We start from the raw sequence: 20,111 nt of genomic DNA, 5'->3' as shown, positions 1-20,111 counted from the left end.
TGCTTCACACTGTTAATCACCACACAGCAGACCCTAACAAGTCTCCAGACATCCTCTGTTTCAAAACCCCTCCCTACAAAAGAGAAATAACAGTTGGAAGGAAATTTGCACCTATGAAATGTATATCTGTTGGTGTATATGTAAAATAAGAAAAGATATTTCTAAAATGCAAAAGAAAACATTTTAAAATGACTCCATGCCTTAAATCTTTTGCCACAAAATAAATGCAGAAAGCAGACAGTATACCACAACCCAACGTGCAGCAGACATAGATGGCTTTTCTTACTCTGAGGGAACCCGGCTTATTGAGCATGGGGTAGAATCACTGGGCAGAATTAGAAAGGAACTTTAATTTGCAGCTGTACTTCTAAAACATGGATATTCCTTCACCTCCAAAGCTTTAAATCAAACGCAACCTTGAGTAAGGGAAACCTTTCTGATAAAACCAAGACCCTACACCTTAGATTTTGGCTAAGGGGAACTGTTCCTTAAGATCCCCACATTCCTGGAAAGTTTCTGTGGAAGCTTCTTGGAGATTTGATAACACTGCCAGTCTTTTGGTTTTTTTCCAGATATGGGACATTGGTGAAACAGTGCTTGATTCACTATTTTCCCAAAGCTAGAAGCTGCATGGCAAAATTCTCCACTTCTGAAAGAAATGATACAGGGAAACAAGGACACAATGCACAGCAACAGACACACACAGACACAACACACACACACACACACACATACACACATACACACACACACAGACACACACACATACACACTCACTGCTTATTCCAAACAAGATCAGACAAGACTCAGAAATCACTATATAACACAACAAGAAAGAAAACGGTGCCATTTCAAAGCCTCAACACACCTGGTGGTCAAAATAAAGGTAAAGAAATGTGATGTTAACAGCTATAGGTAAACTCTCAATGGATTGGTGAGAAACATCTACAGGATCTATAAAACCTTGTTCCAGTCCCAGGGGGAGAAAGCCCTTCAGAAAACTTCAATGAAGGCAGTTGTTAGAATAAACAATACATTAACATTTCTGAACCCTAGAATTTCATTCTAACTTATATTAGATACAGAAAGTAACACAGAAAAATCATGAACAATTCTCAGTTAATTAAAAATAGTCTAGGCAGTATATTTAATCTATATGAGCTGGTGTGTGAAAATATCTAAAATATCACCAACTTGGAAAAATTGTGAAAAATTGTAAGTATGAAAAATCTTGTTTCCTCTCTTTGATTTTTCTCTTCTCAAGTCTCAGGCATTTATATAAAACATCAGACTAAAAGAAATCAGATGGGCACAGTAGCTCAAGTTTATAATCCTAGCATCTTGGGAGAAAGATGGGAGGATTGAAGTTAGAGGCTAGCCATCTCAACCAATGACTGGGTGCCGTGATGTGTGCCTGTCATTCTCAGCAACCTGAAGAAACACAAATAAGATTATGTAGAAGACTAGGCCTGGCACAATGAAAGACCTAATCTGAAAAATATCAATGAAAAATAAGACTGGAAATATGGCTGCTGTCTAGGAAGCCTGAGTCCCTGAGTTCAATCACCAGTACCACCCCAGTAAATAATAATAATACTTCAATCCCCAATAATACTTCTACCACCTCGTGGTTCTTTTACATATGCTCTGAAGTGATTATTTTCTAAGAAATTAAGAATACCAAGCTTGGGTGGGTTTCTAAGCCAATTTTCCTCCCAAACGCAAGCCTTTGCAAGAGCATTTATCTAACCTCAAACCCCAGTGAGTTTGTTTGTTGTTTTGTTTTTAAACTTGGGTTTTAAATTACAGTAGTTGACATTCCTGTCAGCATATGCTAAAGAATATTTCTGATAAAAACCTCAAGTTGAATTTCTGAATATTACTTTTATTGGATAATAGAAACAAGTCTATTACTCTTCAGAAATTACATATTTAGAATTTAACTTATCCTAAAACAACAGAATACCACATTTCATAATGATCTCACCCTGACCACAAGACACACATCACTAGTGATGTAGCAGCTATTGAATCTGAATTTTTTTAGATTGCTAATTAATCAGTATCTTAATCATAATAATATATACGTACATTTCTAATCTGAATTGTCTTATATAAAAACTCTTTCTAGATTTAAGAAAGTATCCTATGATTAAAACAAGGCATACCGAGGTTATAGTATTATAGCTCATAGGATGTTCATTACCTTGTATAGATTATTTCTCTAAAATTCAGTTATAATCAAATTGTGTCTCAGTTTAAAGTGGCAAGAACCAGATAGCTCTAATGTATGTATAGTCCAAACAACTGCCATTGTTTTCTAGGCATTAGACATAATAGGGGCCTCCTTTTCTTCAAGAAACACAGCAATGGCATTTCAGTATGTTGCAGCATTATGCTTGATGGCCTCCTACAGCTAGACACATATTGGGAGACCACAAATGCTGTTCTAATGCTAACTTCCTGGAATCACCACTGCTTGAAGGTCAGGAGCTTTAACCTCTTAGTCTTTGTGATGCCTTTAATGACAGAGAATTTAACAAATATGGACTCTGAATAGCCTTATAACTGCTTATAAGCATTCTCAAGGTTTGCTGAAGACTTATGCAAATGAGATATTCTGCAACCACCTCAGGGGAATGCTCCTCCTGACTCCACCCTCAGCACTGCTGGATTTTATGAATGACTGCAATCAAATCGATGAATGGCTGCCAACTGCCCACTCAGCCACTTCTACTCTTCCGTGCACGTACACACAGGAGGAATTCATATTGCCACAAGCCTGCAGATGAGGCTGTGTAAGGCTTTCATCTCTCCAAACAGGAACTAAATGTGCTTCCAGAAACTTAGAGTATGTGAATTAAAAATTCTAAATGCCTTCAAGAAATACAATTTACATAATTACTTTCTCTCCTTTGACTTTCCATTTTGGTGCCTGCAATCACTAACCTCTATCCACAGACAGACACACACAGGGACACAGGCACACACACACACACACACACACACACACACACACACACACACACACACCACACACACTCTATTATTTTATGAAACTTTAACTCAATAAATAGCCTTGCATTATTTCAGAACTGTGCTTACTATATCATAAACTGACAAATAGTAGATTATAGGTCTACATATTTTAGCTCTTTCTTAAAGTTTTTGAATTTTGAGAGACAATAATTAATTCCAAGCGTGTGGGGGAAATGAGTGTGTATGTGTCAACTTCCAAATTGTTACTGTGCTAGCCCAGTAATACCCAAGGTGTCTAGAGATAAGATGTCCTAGAGAATTAGGCAGTGACAACTGAAACAACTAAGAATAGGCAAAGGAAACATTTTATAAATACATGATCTTCTGATTTGTGGTCACTGATTTACCAAATATAGAATAAGTAAAAAAAAAAAAAAAAATCAAAGAAGAGGAATCTACTGGTCCACACTGCTTTCTCAACCTCCCATTCCATGCTTCAAGTCTCACATCAATGTGTTGAAAGCCCAAAGGTATTCACATCATTTGTGGAATTCCTGTTTTCAGCCTAGCTCTAAGTCATACCTCCTCCTAACGCCTGTTGAGCTTTTATATTTGAATATTTTAACAGACATCTCAATATCAACACCTCCAAAGGGGTTCAATTGATCAACATGCATTGTGCCCATAAATAAACATGTTGAATTAAAAAACTCTCTAAACAGCTTGTGTGGAGAGAGGAAGGGTGGATGAATGCAGTCATAATATTCAATGTACAGATGTGAAAATAAAACTAGAAAAATGGAGGAGATGGGTAGAGTTAGGACAGATGGGGTAGAATGATGTAAAGGATGACATTGATCAAGCAGTATTATACTCATAAACCAACACGTTGAAATGAAAATAGAAGAACAAAGTAAAACTTATAGAGATCTGTGGAGATTTTTCATACCTATTTATCTTGTCATTCATAAAATTAAAAATTTAAGACAATAAAATGGCGGTCCATGTCTCAACACCAAATCATCCAGCAGGCATTTCCATTTTTGCCAGCACCTGTCTGCAGCTGTTTAGGCCCAAACTTTATACACAACTCTTCTTTTTTCCCACACTCTGCACCTAATCTACCAGATTGACTATATTTTCAAAGTATGTTCAGAAGCTGGCAACTTTTCACCTCCTACACTACTGCCTCCTTGTCATGTAAATCACCTTTTACTTAAATTCTCACCAAACATTTTCAACAACTTTCCCAGGCTTTGCCCATGCCCTCTTCCTAGCATTTCTTCACAACACAACAGCCACAATAATTCTTGACGGTTCTGCTCAAGGTTCAGCAATGACTCCTCAGATATTCACAATGAAATGCCAGAGTCCTTAGGATATCATCAGTCCTGCCATGACTCATCTCCTGCTACTCTCCCCATTCTCCCTGCCTTAGGGTTCTTGCACCAATCTTTACTTCTGTGTACAATGTTCTTTCCAGAAGCTGATATGACACTCTTACCTCTTACAAGTTTTTGTTCAAAATGTTAGTTTTTGAGGATTTTGAAGGTTCCTACTCAGATGAATGAGTAAGATAAAAATATAAAAAGTTGTAGATCTCAAGCTTGAGCAACTAATAGCATATTTATTAAAGCATGGTGTTTTAGAAGAGATTCTAAATAGGTGTTTGACATTAGAGCACTTTTCTAGAGAATGTTTATACTAATTAACTTAAAACTAATAAGTTTTATGTTCTGAAAAAAATCCACTAAATTTATGTTTATACCTGTTAACGAAAGTTTATTCTCTTTTTGAACAAGACAAAAGGTAGTTCTCAGCATATGAAAGATGTAGTGGCAAAAAATGTTTACTATATCAAATTACTGCTGTGAAGCAGTGAAAAAATACTCAATATCCAGCTCACTAATATTTTAACAAATAACACTTTAAAATTATACTTGTATATAAAACATCTCAAGAATAAAAAAGGAATAAAGAGAGAATTAATCCATTTTCCTTATGAGTTTTCTGGTCAGAGTAAGGAATTCTTATATCTATCATATAACAAAATGTATATAATGTATCTCATTTATCTCACACCACCTGACAAGAGAAATTGGTTGCATTATTTGACAGTAAAGAGATCAAATTATCTAAGAGACTAAATTATCTTTCTGATATAAAAAATACGTATTGATATATCTTAAAGCCAGGAATTGAATTAAGTTCATTTCCTATGTAATCTTTCACTCAGCATTTGGCTTTAAGGGGTAAAAGATAGTCCAACAGTATTTTCAGATTGCTTTTAGAATCAATGGATTTGTGATACAAGTATACTTTTGAAACTGTTTGAATAATCTCACTTATTTGAGTGGTCTTTAAAATTATCCTAGTATCATATTGGGTACAGGTGGCTCATGTGTGCAATCCTAGCTAGTCAGGAAGCTGAGATCTGAGGATCACAGTTCAAAGCCAGCCAGAACAGGAAAGTCTATGAGGCTTTTATCACCAATGAAGGTGAGTGCTAGCCTTTGAGTGTAGGCTCAAACTTCAAGCATTAGTACTAGCACATACACACAAAAATGATCCTAGTATCACAAGATCATATCATCCAAATACAGCAGCAGACCAATGTGAACACTGTAACATTGATACCACAGTAGAAGACAGAGCTGGTTAAACTAGAAATTGAGGATGACCTTAAGACCAATGGGAATACTGCAATCCTATAAGATGGGAAATGTAAGATGACTAAGCTGATATTGAAAGAGTTTATATAAGAAGAATCAATAGAGATAAAAGATTCATTCATAAGACACAGCACAACTGATAAAAATTACTTCTAATTCATTTCTTCAAAAGAAGTCTTCTAAAATGATCTCATTCTCATTCACAAATTCTAAAAGAGGAACAGCCAAGAAAGATAGTATTTCAACATTCATTTTATATAAAAATTCACATATTCATGTCATTTTCACATCAAACAAATGAGTATGATGATGGTTAGCCATAAGACAGAGATGGAGCAGCGAGAATCCCACAGCAGGAAAAGAAAGTGAATGTTGGTATTGTGAAAAGCCAGATGTTTTAATCACAACTCATCAGGGTCTGTGCCATTTCCAGCGCTCACACGGGGAACCCCCTGAAGCTGAATCTTTATTTTAAGAAAGGCATTGAAAACAGATGAAGTCAATTTTTAACTCTAAGGAAAGGGAAAACAGATGCCAGCTTTTACAGTGAGTATTAAGGACTACTGACCTTCTCTGGAAAATGCCACGACAGTATTCACTAAAACCAGACCAAAAAAAGCTAGTGTTCTAAAGGTAGAGGCAATTCACTACTGAGATGAATAAGAAAGTATAATTCAGAAAAAAAGAAAAAGTTTTTCAAAGAATGTGGACTTCTGGATTAAACTTTCCCCATTGAACACCCACTAAATTAAGAGTTCAATAGGCTTGATTCTATATGATCTTCCTTAATATGGTTCTCAAGAGTTCAAAAATATATTTTTTCTTCATGTGATTGTTTCTAACATATTTATAAGATGATTTCTTTGTTGCTTTGTATGTCCCTCCCCCACGGGAGGGACATGTGATTGTTTCTAACATATTTATAAGATGATTTCTTTGTTGCTTTGTATGTCCCTCCCCCATGGTATAACCCCTGCTTTCACTGTATTTGATGTTGGTATAATTTGTGGAGGGGAAGGGAAAAAATAAATACATATATATTTAATTATTAATCTCTATATTTTATGTAAGCTATTATTTTATAACAAAATTGGTGCTATGTTCAGTCATCAATTCTTAAAATTTTACACTTACCTATGAACTTATTACTGACTCATACTGCCTACATACATACCCCCTCACTCACATTTTCTTAAACCATATGATTTTTTTGCAAATGTCATTTGCTTCTTGCAAAATACACATCTGTAATCCTAGCTATTCAGGAGGTTGTGGATTGCAGTTAGAAGCCAGCCAGAGCAGGAAAATCCACAAGACTATTATATTTCCTATTAACTACTAAAGTAACTGGAAGGGGATGTGTGGTTTAAGTAGTAGAGCACTAGTCTTGAGCAGAAAAGCACAGGAATAGTGCCCAGGCCCTTAGTTTAAGCTCCAGAAGAGGCAGTGTATGTGTGTGTGTGTGTGTGTGTGTGTGTGTGTGTGTGTGTGTGTGTGTGTGTGTGTGTGAAAATATATGTAAATTAAAAATATATGTACGTCAATTATTGAAATTCAGTCAATTAGTGTAATGTAATTCAAATAAACAAAGACAATTCATCTAATTTAACACATCAACAGGAACAAGAACAAGAACCACATGATCCTCTCAATAGATTCAGAAAAAACATTTGAGAAGATTCAATATCCCTTTATGATAAAAGCCCTGGAGAATTCAGAAAACCAAAGATCATTCCTCAATATAATAAAGGATATATATGACAAACCTACGGCCAGTATTATACTTAATGGTGAAAAGTTAAAACCATTTCTTCTAAAATCAGGAATGAGATAAGGATGTTTACTCCCTCTACTCCTCTTCAACATAGTATAGGCATTCTTAGCAAGAGAAATAAAGCAAGAAAAAAACAAGAAGGGATTCAAATAGGGAAAGAAGAAGTACAACTACTCCTCTTTGCAGATGTCATAATTCTGTCTTTAATGAACACTATAGATTCCTCCTCTAAGTTACTTGAGCTGATCCTAAGCTTTGGCAAAGTGGTAAGATATAAAATCAACCTGCAAATTTCAGTATCTTTTATTTATGCCAATGAGAAGATCGAGACTGAGATCAGGAAAGCAACTCCATTTTGAAATAGCCTAAAAAAATGACCTAGAAATTAAATTAACTGAAGAAGAGAAGGGTTATAGCAAGGGGTAGGGGAATCACTAGGGCTCCTTGGCATTGGTCGAAACTTCCTAAGATCCAGAATCACAACAAATCAAACACTGCATCAAACTGAAGAGTTTCTGCATGGCAAAAAACACATATCTAGCAACATAAATAGAAAGCCCACAGAATGAAAGGTTTTTACTATTTATGCATCAGACAAGGGCCTCACATCAAAAATATACTTAGAACTCAAAAAATTAAACCCCTTCAAGATAACTCCTCAAAGAAACAATAACACAATATATTGCCTAAGGACTTAAAGAGAGACTTCTCAGAACAAGACACATGAAGCAATATTGAATATCTATGTCAATCACTGAGATTCTACCTCACCCCAGTTAGAATCGCCATTATCAAGAAAACTAATAATAACAGATGCTGACAAGGATGTGGCCAAAAGCAAATGCTACAACACTATTGGTAGGAATGTAAACTTGTTCAACCACTCTGCAAAGCAGGAGGGAGGTTCCTCAAAAGACTAAACACAGAGCTTCCCTATGACCCAGCAATCCTACCTCCCAGCACTTGTCCAATAGACCACAAACAAGGCCACACTAAAGCTAACAGCATAACCATGTTCATTGTAGTATTTTTTACCATAGCCAAGATATGGAATCAACCCAGATGCCCCTCAATGGATGAATGGACCAAGAAAATGTGGTATATATACACAATTGAATTCTATGCCTCCATCAGAAAAAATGATATTGTAGCATCTGTAAGGAAATGAAAAGACTTGGAAAAATTATATTAAGCAAAGTAGGCCAGACTCAAAGAAACATAGATTGGATGGTTTCCTTCATTTGTCATAACTTGAATATGCCTATAATTTTACAAGTAAACACACTGAATGATAAAAGATTTAAAAAAAAACACATGGATATGATAAAACATATAGGTCTCTAGACATTTACACAGTGAGACCAAAGGAGGATATTCTTAGGAAAGGATCACAAAGGCTCAATAGCTATGTGCATATGATCATATAAAATGAGATTTATTGAAATGAACTCCAAGAAATGGGAACAAGAGCTTATTTCCCCTTTGTTGCTGTTTTTGTTTTATGTACCTTTTGTCTTGTTTGTAAGTTTATGTGTTTTGGGGAGGGTAAGGGAGCACAGAAATGATGGGCAAAGGGTGAACAAATGCAGCAGAAGTACTCACTAGACACTAGATTGAAAATGAACTATAAAACTTGTATAGGGGAAATGGGAGGGAAAAACTGGGAGTAAGCTAGGGAAGAGGCGACACTGTTGAGAAAGAAATGTATTTATAACCTGACTTATGTATTGGTAACTCCTCTATATATCACCTTTACAATAATAAAAAAGAAGGAAGGAAGGAAGGAAGGAAGGAAGGAAGGAAGGAAAGAAAGAAAGAAAGAAAGAAAGAAAGAAAGAAAGAAAGAAAGAAAGAAAGAAAGAAAGAAAGAAAGGAGGGAGGGAGGGAGGGAGGGGGGGGAGGGAGAGAGGGAGGCAGACTCCAGGACCAGAAGCAACAGCCAACCTGGCAGAGAGAAGAATTCAATACAATAAGGCCTATGGTCTAATTATCTTATGCAGAAAAGGAGGGAGCTTAAATGTATTTAAAGATGGAGATTGCAATGGGTTCACGAGAAAGGGAGAATATAAAAAATGGAGACAGAGAATGTAGGCAACTGCTACAATGGCAAAGAGCTGAGTTGAGAAAAGAGAGCAATGGACAAAAGATGGCTCTTTTGTATAATTATGAGCAGATATGATAAGAGTGAAGTAGGTATGGGAAGTAAGAAGTTTAATGTGGAAATAAAGGGTAAAAAGTAGAAAGATGAAGGGAAAATGAGGGCTAGGGTATGCAATGAGAAAACTAGGTAGAGGGGTCTTTCCTCAGAATTCCAACTCTGTCACCAGGGACAGCAATTTCAGCTCAGAACTACCTTGGTCCTGTGCCAGGGACAGGGGGCAGAATGAGGGCCCACTCTCCTTGCCACTACCATCTACTCTCAGTTATATTTGTGTTGGTGAGTGGAGTTACTTGGTCCTAAACATAGTAAGGATTTGGCAGTTTCCACTTTTGCTTGTTGAGTATAAGCTTCAAAAAGGTCTCACTTGTCCTTGAGTTCCCAGCTTCTTTGAATTAGGGTTGAAAGGCAGTTCTGACAGGCTTCTGATTCTAGCTCTTTTTTATTAATCCATGTCTTTGAACTGTTTAGGTGAGTATATCTGCAGGCTGAGCCTTTTAAATTCATAGAGAAAAAGGAAGAGGGGAGGGAAATGGAGGAAAGGAAGGAAGGAAGGGACAAAGAGAGGAAAGGAAGAGAAGGAGGGAGCAGTAAGAGGGAGAAAGGGGGAAGAGAGAGGAAATGGGGAGGGAGAGGGACAAAAAGGGAGGGAGAGAGGAAGAGAGTGTGAGAGAGATCATTCCTTGGAAATTTCAATCCACAGTCATTAAGAAGAAAATCACAAAAATCAAAGGATATATAGTTTTCTCTAGCAAGGGAGGAACCGTAGTCTGAATCAGTGATTCAGTCTGTTTTGTTTCCGGGGGAACCAGGATAGATGGTGGCTTTTATGGAACACATCGCCATGAGCTCCAGTTGCACAGATCAAAGTTCTGCCCATTTATTTTCCACTGAAGTAATATGCATTCTGGTCTTAATATGAAAATAGTATTATTGGTGAAATATCTGAACAAACATAGGTTACCTTAAAGACAAAACTGTTTATTGTCTTTATGACTTCCATGTCCATTAATAAAGTATTTTTATAACACCACTTACAACTAATTTATGTGCCTTATAGTCTCATTGAGAACCAGTGTTTCTAAACTTCTAATTTTGTCCAAAACCAGGTTGGTCATGGCCTTGCCATCATAAGAAGCAATCATTGGCTTGACTGAGACACATTGTTTTCTCTGCAATAACACCAAATTAAAGAGAAAAATTAATGTTCTCACAGACAAGTGTAACACTAAAAATGGTCTTGAACAATTTGAAAACTCAATTTAGAAAAATTAAATAAATTTAGAAATAAAGACTAATCAACAGTGAAACAAAACAGGAAAATAAATTAGCAATACTCAAGAAGTTAAAAATAGAACTTCCACATGATTCAGCTATGCCAATTTGAGTAGATAGCTCAAAAATAACCAAAGTTACTTTGCTATAGAGATACATATATACCTACATTTATAGTGACAGTATTCATGATATATATGTATGTATCCATTATGAATGCAATCATGTCCTAAGCTACAAATAGAATGGAACTGGAGATCATTGTGTTAAGTGTAATAGAACCAGTCCCACTAAGACAAATTTCATGTTTTCTATAATTTTTTGCAGCCAGGGGAAACAAAACAGCACAGGTCACAGGTTGTGAAAATAAAAGGATAATAATGAATACAGGATGCAGGCGGGAAAGGGAAAAAGAAAGTGTTAGTAAGAAAAGAAATAGATGGGGCTGGGAAGGTGGCTCAGTGGTAGAGCATTTGCCTTGCATGCTTGAGGCCCTGGGTTTGATTCCTCAGCACCAAATAAGCAGAAAAAAAAGCCAGAAGTGACGCTGTGGCTCAAGTGGTAGAGTGCTAGCCTTGAGCTGAAGAGCTGAGGGACAGCGCCCAGGCCCAGAGTTCAGGCCCATGACCGGACCCCAAAAAAAAGAAAGAAATAGAGCCTGGGCTCTGATGGCTCACACCTGTAATCCTATGGGAGGCTGAAATCTGAGGATAGAACTTGAAGCCAGCAAGGTACCAGCCATAAGCAAAATAGCTAACGGAGAATACCTAGGACTGAGTTCAAGCTTCAACACACACACACACACACACACAAATTTAATTTGGTAACAGAGATGGGAATTAATGCCTATCTACTTAATGTAATAATCATTGCTAATGCTATTTCATAACTAACAAGTTTTCAGCTTTTTATTTGAATCACAAACCCACAACTCTTTGACTAATAATTTTAAGGTGTGTCTGTGCCTTTTCTCCACAAAGCATTTCATTCTCTTCTCCCATCTGGGAGACAGAGAGCTGAATATAAAGCTACTGAGGGGTCCATAATGGATCCTTGGTGGGACCAAAGTGAATTTTAAACAGATAAAATGAGAATATGAAACTGGGAAATGCATTCATGAAATACGTCAGGCATTACTTTCAATTAATGATAATGACTTCTGCAACTGATTCACTTACTATGAAAGTCAATGAGTTAATTAGCCAGTCAAATATGAATGTGCATTTTACATGGACTATGAGTTGCACATAGATATTAAATAATACATAAGTAAGTGACACAGACACACTCAGGGTCATATATACAAACACATTCACTCAAGTATGGTATATGGAGGGGGATTCCAATGGGGATAATGCCTTTGAACAACTAACTTATAGTTTGATAAAAATGACTACCAAGTAGATGGAACTTGAAGTATATATGTGCAGGGAATGAGGGGGTGGGGGTGTGTGGATTGGTTGAGGTCAAGGGTAGGGGATATACCAAAGGAGAGATGAAGGGTAGGCAAATTTAGTGATAATTTGAACTAGGAAAATTGAGAGGATGCATGGGGTTGGGAGAGATGGGGGAAACTGATAAAAGGGGTGACATTGATTAAGTGCATTATATTCATAAACTAACATGTTGAATTGAAACCCTTTGTACAACTACTTATAGATAATTAAAAAATAAAACTGGGCACTGGTAGTTCTTGCCATAATTCTAGTAACTCAGAATGCTGAAATCTGAGGATCATAGTTCAAAGCCACTCTGAACAGGAAAAGTCCATGAGACTCTCATCTCCAATTAACCAGCAGGAACCTGGAAGTGGAGCTGTGGCTCAAAGTGGTAGAGCAAAAAGAATTCTGAGAGAGCACGCAGGCCTTAAGTTCAAGCCCAAGGACCAGCACAAAAAGCCCCAGAAATATAAACTATTCATATTTGTTATAAACAAATACATACTTATTTTGTTAAGATCATAATGCTGCGATTACCTAGGATATGACATTTTTAATATTTGAATTATAATTGAATTTTTGTCTTATACTTTCTCCACTAAGAATAAGAAAAGCAAACAAATATGTAATTCACTTTTTCTTTAGCTTCTTCATCCAAAGTGATGAAAATATGAAGAGATTCTACAGAAACATTGAATGGTATGGCATTCAGTAACACCATCTAGCAAAGAATTAATTAGTCCTCAGAGAGTCAATGTTGCCACACTTCTTGCTGTCTTCTGGAAGAAACATCATTTCTTGGGGTTTCAGAAAGTTTAATGGCTCACAATTTTCATTTCCACATATGACTTATTATTGTCTATCATTTCTCAAATCTGTATATGCCTGAAACTTTCCTAACAATTGAGCCTCAACAGATTGGAAGGTCGAACATGGTATACTTGCTCCTCTGAAATTTCACTATAGCAACCTACTAAGTTATATAGCAACCTACTAAGTTATATAGCAACCTACTAAGTTACTGAGAGCTGACCACTGTACCATCTCTTAGGATAAGAAGTCCGTTTGTTGGCTATTCCTGGATCTCTAGAAACTGCCTTTTCTGGTTTACATTTACAAATTCCAAGATAGCTTCAGGATCTCCTACAAAGGTCATTTTTTCCTATTCACACTTTACACGGTGGCCTCACATTCACCTGTGTCCAGCACACACTCAGTTGTTTTGTTTTGATCTATTTTATCCATGCATTTCCCTCACTCACAAATCTCTTCCTCTTACTACCCATAAACCAGCCAGGTCACATCCCTAGAGCACCACTGCATTACAATCGCATTCCACATCCCCTTTGTCTTCCTGCATTCTCATTTTCTTTTAATTTTGAGGTCTTACAGAAGACCTCAGGAAGACTTTCAGGCTAAAATCTCTCACTAATCTTCATCAGCATCTTCTTAAAATGTGGTTCATGGCAGCAGTCATGGGAAGAAGTTCAAGAAATAGCTACTCTGAAAATGAGACATGCAACTGTAATGTGTTCCTAAACTCCCCCAGTAGTCTGACTTCTATATGGACCTATCTGTAATTGATGAATACAGCAACATGTGCTCTGTGCCACACAATCATGCCACATTCTGATATTACAATCTCACTGCAAGTAAGTCTGCTCATCAACAATGGCAATAATGTATTTACTAGGCATTTATGATAGAAACTCATTTGTTTCATTTTGGTTTATTCTTTTTTTTTTTTCTTTTGCCAGTCCTGGGACTTGAATTCTAAGCCTGAGTGCTGTCCCTAAGCTTTTTTGCTGAAGGCTAGCACTCTACAAGTTGAGCTACAGCACAAATTCTGGCTTTTTTTGTGATTAATTGGAGATAAGAGTTTCTTGGACTTTCCTGGCAAGGCTGGCTTCAAACCTCGATCCTCAGATCTCAGCCTCCTGAATAGCTAGGATTACAGGCACTGGCACCAGGCCATTTTAAGTGTGTGTGTGTGTGTGTGTGTGTGTGTGTGTGTGTGTGTGTGTGTGTGTGTGTGTGTGTGTGTGTGTGTGTGTGTGTGTGTGTGTGTGTGTGTGTGTGTGTGTGTGTGTGTATGCTGGTACTGGGCTTGAACTCAGGGCCTGGGCACTGTCTCTTGGCTTTTTCATTCAACTCAATCTGCAACCCCGCCTCCAGTTTTTTGCTGGTTAATTGTAAATAAGGATCTATAATTCCTTACACATGGAAAAACTCTCCTTTGCTCTTTATTTCAACTCCCTTTAGTAAACAGGTGAAGGTAGCATTCAGAAAGTACTGTTTTGTACAAATTCTCACAGTACTCATTCCTCAAACTAAACTCTATTAAATTACTATGACATTTTATTGCCTCGAAGTTGTTTAAATTAATTTTAACTCAAAATGTAATTACCTTCAAACACTAGTAAAAGCAAGATTAATCATAGGAATCTTGAATTAATCATGCAATAAAATTTCTTTTTCACCTAAACTGTTAAATATAAAAGTATGTTTTATAGTATAAAATTCTAGTCTAATACATTTTTTACTATGTACATTTCCACTGTGTTCCCAAGGGATTGTAAAATAATCTGTTATAGTATTCTAACATAAATAAGGTTCACTTTGATTTTCAACATTGTTTTCAGACTTCCAGGTAGTATTTGGATCTATTTTGCATACACTTCCTATTTATGGATTTATGTATATAGAAAAACACTAGAGATTTTAAAACTTTAAGAATGAAATTTGTTTATGCAAACCACTAACTTCTATATCAGTCATGCTTCTACAGCTACCTAAACCTACAGATAATTCACCAATTTCAAAATCTAATTCTATTAAATAAATTCCAGACTATTAGACTACTCTTTTCACAATGTTTACAGAATCTGCCACTTTGTAACTTAAATACACTACCAATAAATCTGTCCTGCAAATACCGTGTTCAGCAAAGTTGCTAACTTTCTAGCATATTATTTTACATTCAATGAATTCAGTGGTCCTGAATTCAGTGGTCTTCACTTTAATGCTTTCTTTTATTTTAATCACCAAGCTTTCAACTATCTGATACATCTCAGATACCTGGGATATTTCTTATGCATTCATTCATTTTTAATTACTTTTAGGAGCTGTACAAAAGGGTTTAAACACAACATGAGTTTGTGAGAACAATGCATGTTTATCACTGTCATCCCTCCATCCTTCTCCTTCACCTCTCCCAACCCTCAATTTACCTAGTTCCATTTTCACATAAATTCATTGTATATTCTGAGTTCTTTCCTGCTTTCTCTTTGCTAACACTTCTCTTACAAATTGATTCTTTTGTTGCAAAATATTTTCTCTAGGTCTGTGAGATGTAATACAAATTCTGTTTAGGTAAGCATCTCTAACAGGTAGATAATATAAAAAAGGTTATATGATAAAGCTATGTTCAAGGGAAAGTACTTGCATTATTTCCAAACATGATCACATATCAGAATTATTTAAAGAACTTTTCAAAAAGAAGACTTCCTTTTCTCAGCTCAGGCTTATAAGCTGATGTTTAGGGAAATAAATTTTAATATTATTACCTTCCTAAAGTTATTATGGTATGTTTAGACAGTTGTCCACAAACTGCTGGAGAAGAATGAACCATTCATTCATCCATTTTGCAGGAATTGATGCACCTCTTCCTGGGAAGGAGCTAGATCACAAGAAATATCCAGAACTTGGACCACTCAATCATTATATTTCATTAAAAAGCTTTTACTGAACTTCATTTGAATATTATACACTAAGCTCTGATGGTCGTCAATACAAGAAAAACTGTATAAAATCAGGTTTTGCATTTTCTTGAAGATTAGTGGTGAGGTCACTGTATATTACATCATTTTGGTTCACTTCTATCGAATCTCAAATTAATTTTTTTTCAAAAATTTGCACCAAGAGAATGCCAGTACTCCTCTATTACAAATACTTATGAAGGTATATTCTGGTCATAGAATCCAGGAAATAAGAAGAAAAAGTTATATAAAATAATTAGTGTAACTATTTGATTGACATAGTTACCAGGTTTATAATTTCATTTTGTTCCTCGGCATAATGTCTATTTTACTATTGCGTATGTGCAATTATATTAAGACAAAAGCAAAATAATGTGATAGCATAAAAAGAGAATGATTACAACATTACAATTAAAGAGTCTCTGTATATTTCTTCTCTGTGAATTCAGTTTATCTTTAAAAATATGGATGCAACTGAGCATTTTTCCACAAACTCACTGGGTTCATTTTAACTATAGTTTTATCTATCTATCTATCTGCATACATATCATTGTGGATTTGAACAAAGGAGTTTCCATTCAACAAACAGTTTACAAGTATAATGCATCTCCATCATTGTCATCCCTTTCATCATTCTTATAAGAAAATTTGAGACTTCATTTTTTTAAGTTTGAGAAACTTAAGCTGTATTATACATTATGCCCTGATAGATGTATAGTAACTGATTATTGCTCTGATGACATCTTGCTAACATTGAAATGTTACACAAAATTAATGTCACTGAAGAACATGTCATAGAAATCTTCCATATAAATTAAATAGGTATCAAAAAGAAGTTTCACTGTCAAATAATCAAAGCAGTATTAAGAAATGTGCTAAATAAGTTGAGCAAGGTTTTCTTCTAACTGAATAACTTTTCAGAATCTTTAAAATGCTGGTGTTTATTGATACCTCTAAGACAGCACAACAATGTGTACCATGTGTGTGTGTGTGTGTGTGTGAGAGAGAGAGAGAGAGTGTGTGTGTGTGTGTGTGTATTTGCATGCATGCATGTGCAAGCTCCAGTCCTCAGGCTTGAGTTCAAGGTCTGGATGCTGTCCTTGAGCATTTTTTGCCCAAGGCTAGCATTCTACCACTTGAGCCAGAGCTCAACTTAAAGCTTTTTTTTTTTTTTGGTAGTTTATTTTGAGAAATGAGTCTCACAGACCTTCTGCCTGGTCTGACTTTGAACTAAAGTCCTTATATCTCGGCCTCCTGAGCAGTACAGATTATCGGTGTGAGCCACCAGTTACCAGCAGTATGTACCATTTTTAAAAATAGTAACTGAAACATAGGAAAAATTCCTATTCTCAACAATCAGTGCCTAGGAATGTTATTACAAATAGTACCATAAAAGAGCAAATATAGCATTTCACTTGTGAATTGAATGGGAAGTAAATATTTTTTACTTGCCACTCTTGGTATTATCATGTTTATTTAAATACATGCAAGCAATGGCACTTTTGGGACTTGTGTTCTAAGGACATTGTAATATAACATACATATTTTCCTCTTTTGTTTTTTATTAAATTCATGGATGGTATATACAAGCTATTCTGCAAATTCATTAATGTCTATGTATTGAGTATATTTGTTCATTTACTCACCAAATCAACAAATTTTGATCTAAACAATTTTTTCATGAAGCCCTAACGTTTTGTTAGGACGTAAGTAGTAAACAATATATGAAAGTATACTATGTAAGCTATAAGAAAACAAAAAGACACAGCATATGTGAATGCACTCTTCTTTATAAGCTCCTGAATTAGATATGTGGGAATAAGGATACAGTTGATTCAATAGCAATATTAGCATGACTATAAGTGTCATGCTAATACACAACAAGCAGGCTACAAACTCAGTATTTCTACTGTTTATATAGACTTTTCACAATTTTTTTCAGGCAAATTATTTTGCCTATAGAGAAATTCTTTTCTGCCTATGGGTAAATTTCTAAGGACAGTGAAATACTGTCTCTAAAATTATATCATTACCATATTAAAATTATATCATTACCATATTAAAACTTTTCTGTTTTCTTATATGCAACTTTTTAGTTATTAAAATAAATTTTATTATCTTTAAGTAATGTGCAAAGGGGTTTCAATTCAACATATCAACTGATAAGTATAATACATCTTAATCAGTGTTACCACTTCCATCATTCTTCCCCATTATGCAAAATATATTATTAACCAAAAAATAAGAACACTGGCATAAAAGGTAAAGATGACATAGTCTTCATCCACTCAGACCCCTCACAATGCTATTGCTACATAATTAAAAATGGCCTGCTAATATGAGAAGCAATTTTACTTTAGTCACTAAGTGATTAAGAATTATTCACAAACAATAAAATCTTAAATATTCAATTTCTCTTAAAGTCTTAGATTTCCCTTCCTCAAAAAAAACATCAATTCATACATACATATGAAATCAGAGACTTGGAGAAAATATTTGTATTATGTATCTTACAAATATGCCACATACTGAAAGGCACGTGTATCCACATGTACATAACACACACACACACACACACACACACACACACACACACACACACACACACACACACACACACACACACACACACACACACACACACACACACACCTAAGACTTGAATCTAGAATATGGGAATTCTTAGAAATCAGTAATGAAAAACAACCTATCCTGTGACTCACCATTTATTCCTACATATTGACCATAGAGAAATGAAAGCATAAGTCAACAAAATGATTTACAGAAGTTTCACAGACTTAGTTTAAAAGCTTCGTTGTGAAGATAACACAGGTGTTCTCGATGGAAGAATTGACTGAAAATATCAATCATACAATAACACATGCTCATGAAACATTTAACAGTATAGATGAGTGTTAATTATATAATTAATTGAACAAAGAGATGAGACATAAGAGTTCTTATTATGTAACATTTTTTAGAGAGTCCAAAAGGAGGAAAAGGAAATCAATGTTGACAAGAATCAGAAAGTAGTTGCCTCTAGTTGGGGAGGATGTTGGTATAGGATGGGAAGTAATGAGGTATTTTATTTCTTGTTTGAATTGTGGTAATGTAATTGTCAACACTTATCAAACTAAGCACCTCAGATCTGTACACTTTGTTGTACATAAATTATACATCAGTGAAATGGAAAAATAGGAGAAAATTCACTGACAGTTCAAATAAAGAACACAAAATGCTCATCACTTAAAGATATGCTATTTTCATGAAAGAATATAATTTAATGTGGTATAGAAAACAATCATTCCAATAGACAACTGTGCAAGTAAAAACATTAATATGTTTTTCAATTATGCTTTCCAATTTACTCCTTTATACCTTGTCAGGCTAAGAGAGGTAAATATAAATATAGTTAAAGGTAAGGAATTGTTTTATGCAGGAAGACTTTATCCAGATGAATTTTATGATTGCATGAAAGGCAAATAAAAACAATGATCACAGGAGAGTATGAAATAATGGGAAAAGTAATGAGAATCAAGTTGGAATGTTAACATACATTCACAGGCAATTTACGTCAGCGGATATATGTATTTCTCTACCCTTGAAAGTTTGGGGCCCCCTTACATTTGATTAAATTATTGATCAGAAAAATCATGTCTTTCCCTTCCCACTGCACCGCCCCATCTCTCTGTTGTCAGTTTTAAGGATACCGTGTTTCTCAGCCTTGTGAAAGAAACGTGTACTTCCTGCTGTTTGATTTGCACATGAAGTATGGACATGTTACCTGTGTGGACAATGGAGGTTGAACTTGAAATGCTCTTGCTTGCCCTATTGAGCTGAGACATGTGGAACAGATCCAGACCAAGTCTGAAACTTGCAGCAGAGCCTTGCACAGTCCAGTGTAACTTCCACCCACCCCACTAAAGACACAATCAGCAGGGTCACATATGGTACATACTGACAGGCACACATCCCACAGATGCTTGAGAAATCACTGTAGCCTGTATTTGTTTGGCTAACTTCTCTGCTCTGCTCCAGAATCACCACCTTGCCCAA

General features: G+C 35.6%; 1 protein-coding gene across 29 annotated transcripts in view; it reads right to left on the bottom strand.

Annotated features, from left to right (window-relative positions):
• Nucleotides 1-20,111, bottom strand: part of Rims1 (regulating synaptic membrane exocytosis 1) — a 505,606-nt gene that overhangs the window by 428,629 nt on the left and 56,866 nt on the right. The gene's annotated exons all lie outside the window — the stretch shown is intronic.

Source organism: Dipodomys merriami, unplaced genomic scaffold, assembly GCF_024711535.1.
Source record: "Dipodomys merriami isolate MVZ:Mamm:240054 unplaced genomic scaffold, mDipMer1.0.p SCAF_89, whole genome shotgun sequence".
NCBI classification, from domain to species: Eukaryota; Metazoa; Chordata; class Mammalia; order Rodentia; family Heteromyidae; genus Dipodomys; species Dipodomys merriami.
The sequence above is the reverse complement of the archived record's forward strand: the minus strand, read 5'-3'. Positions and strand labels throughout refer to the sequence as shown.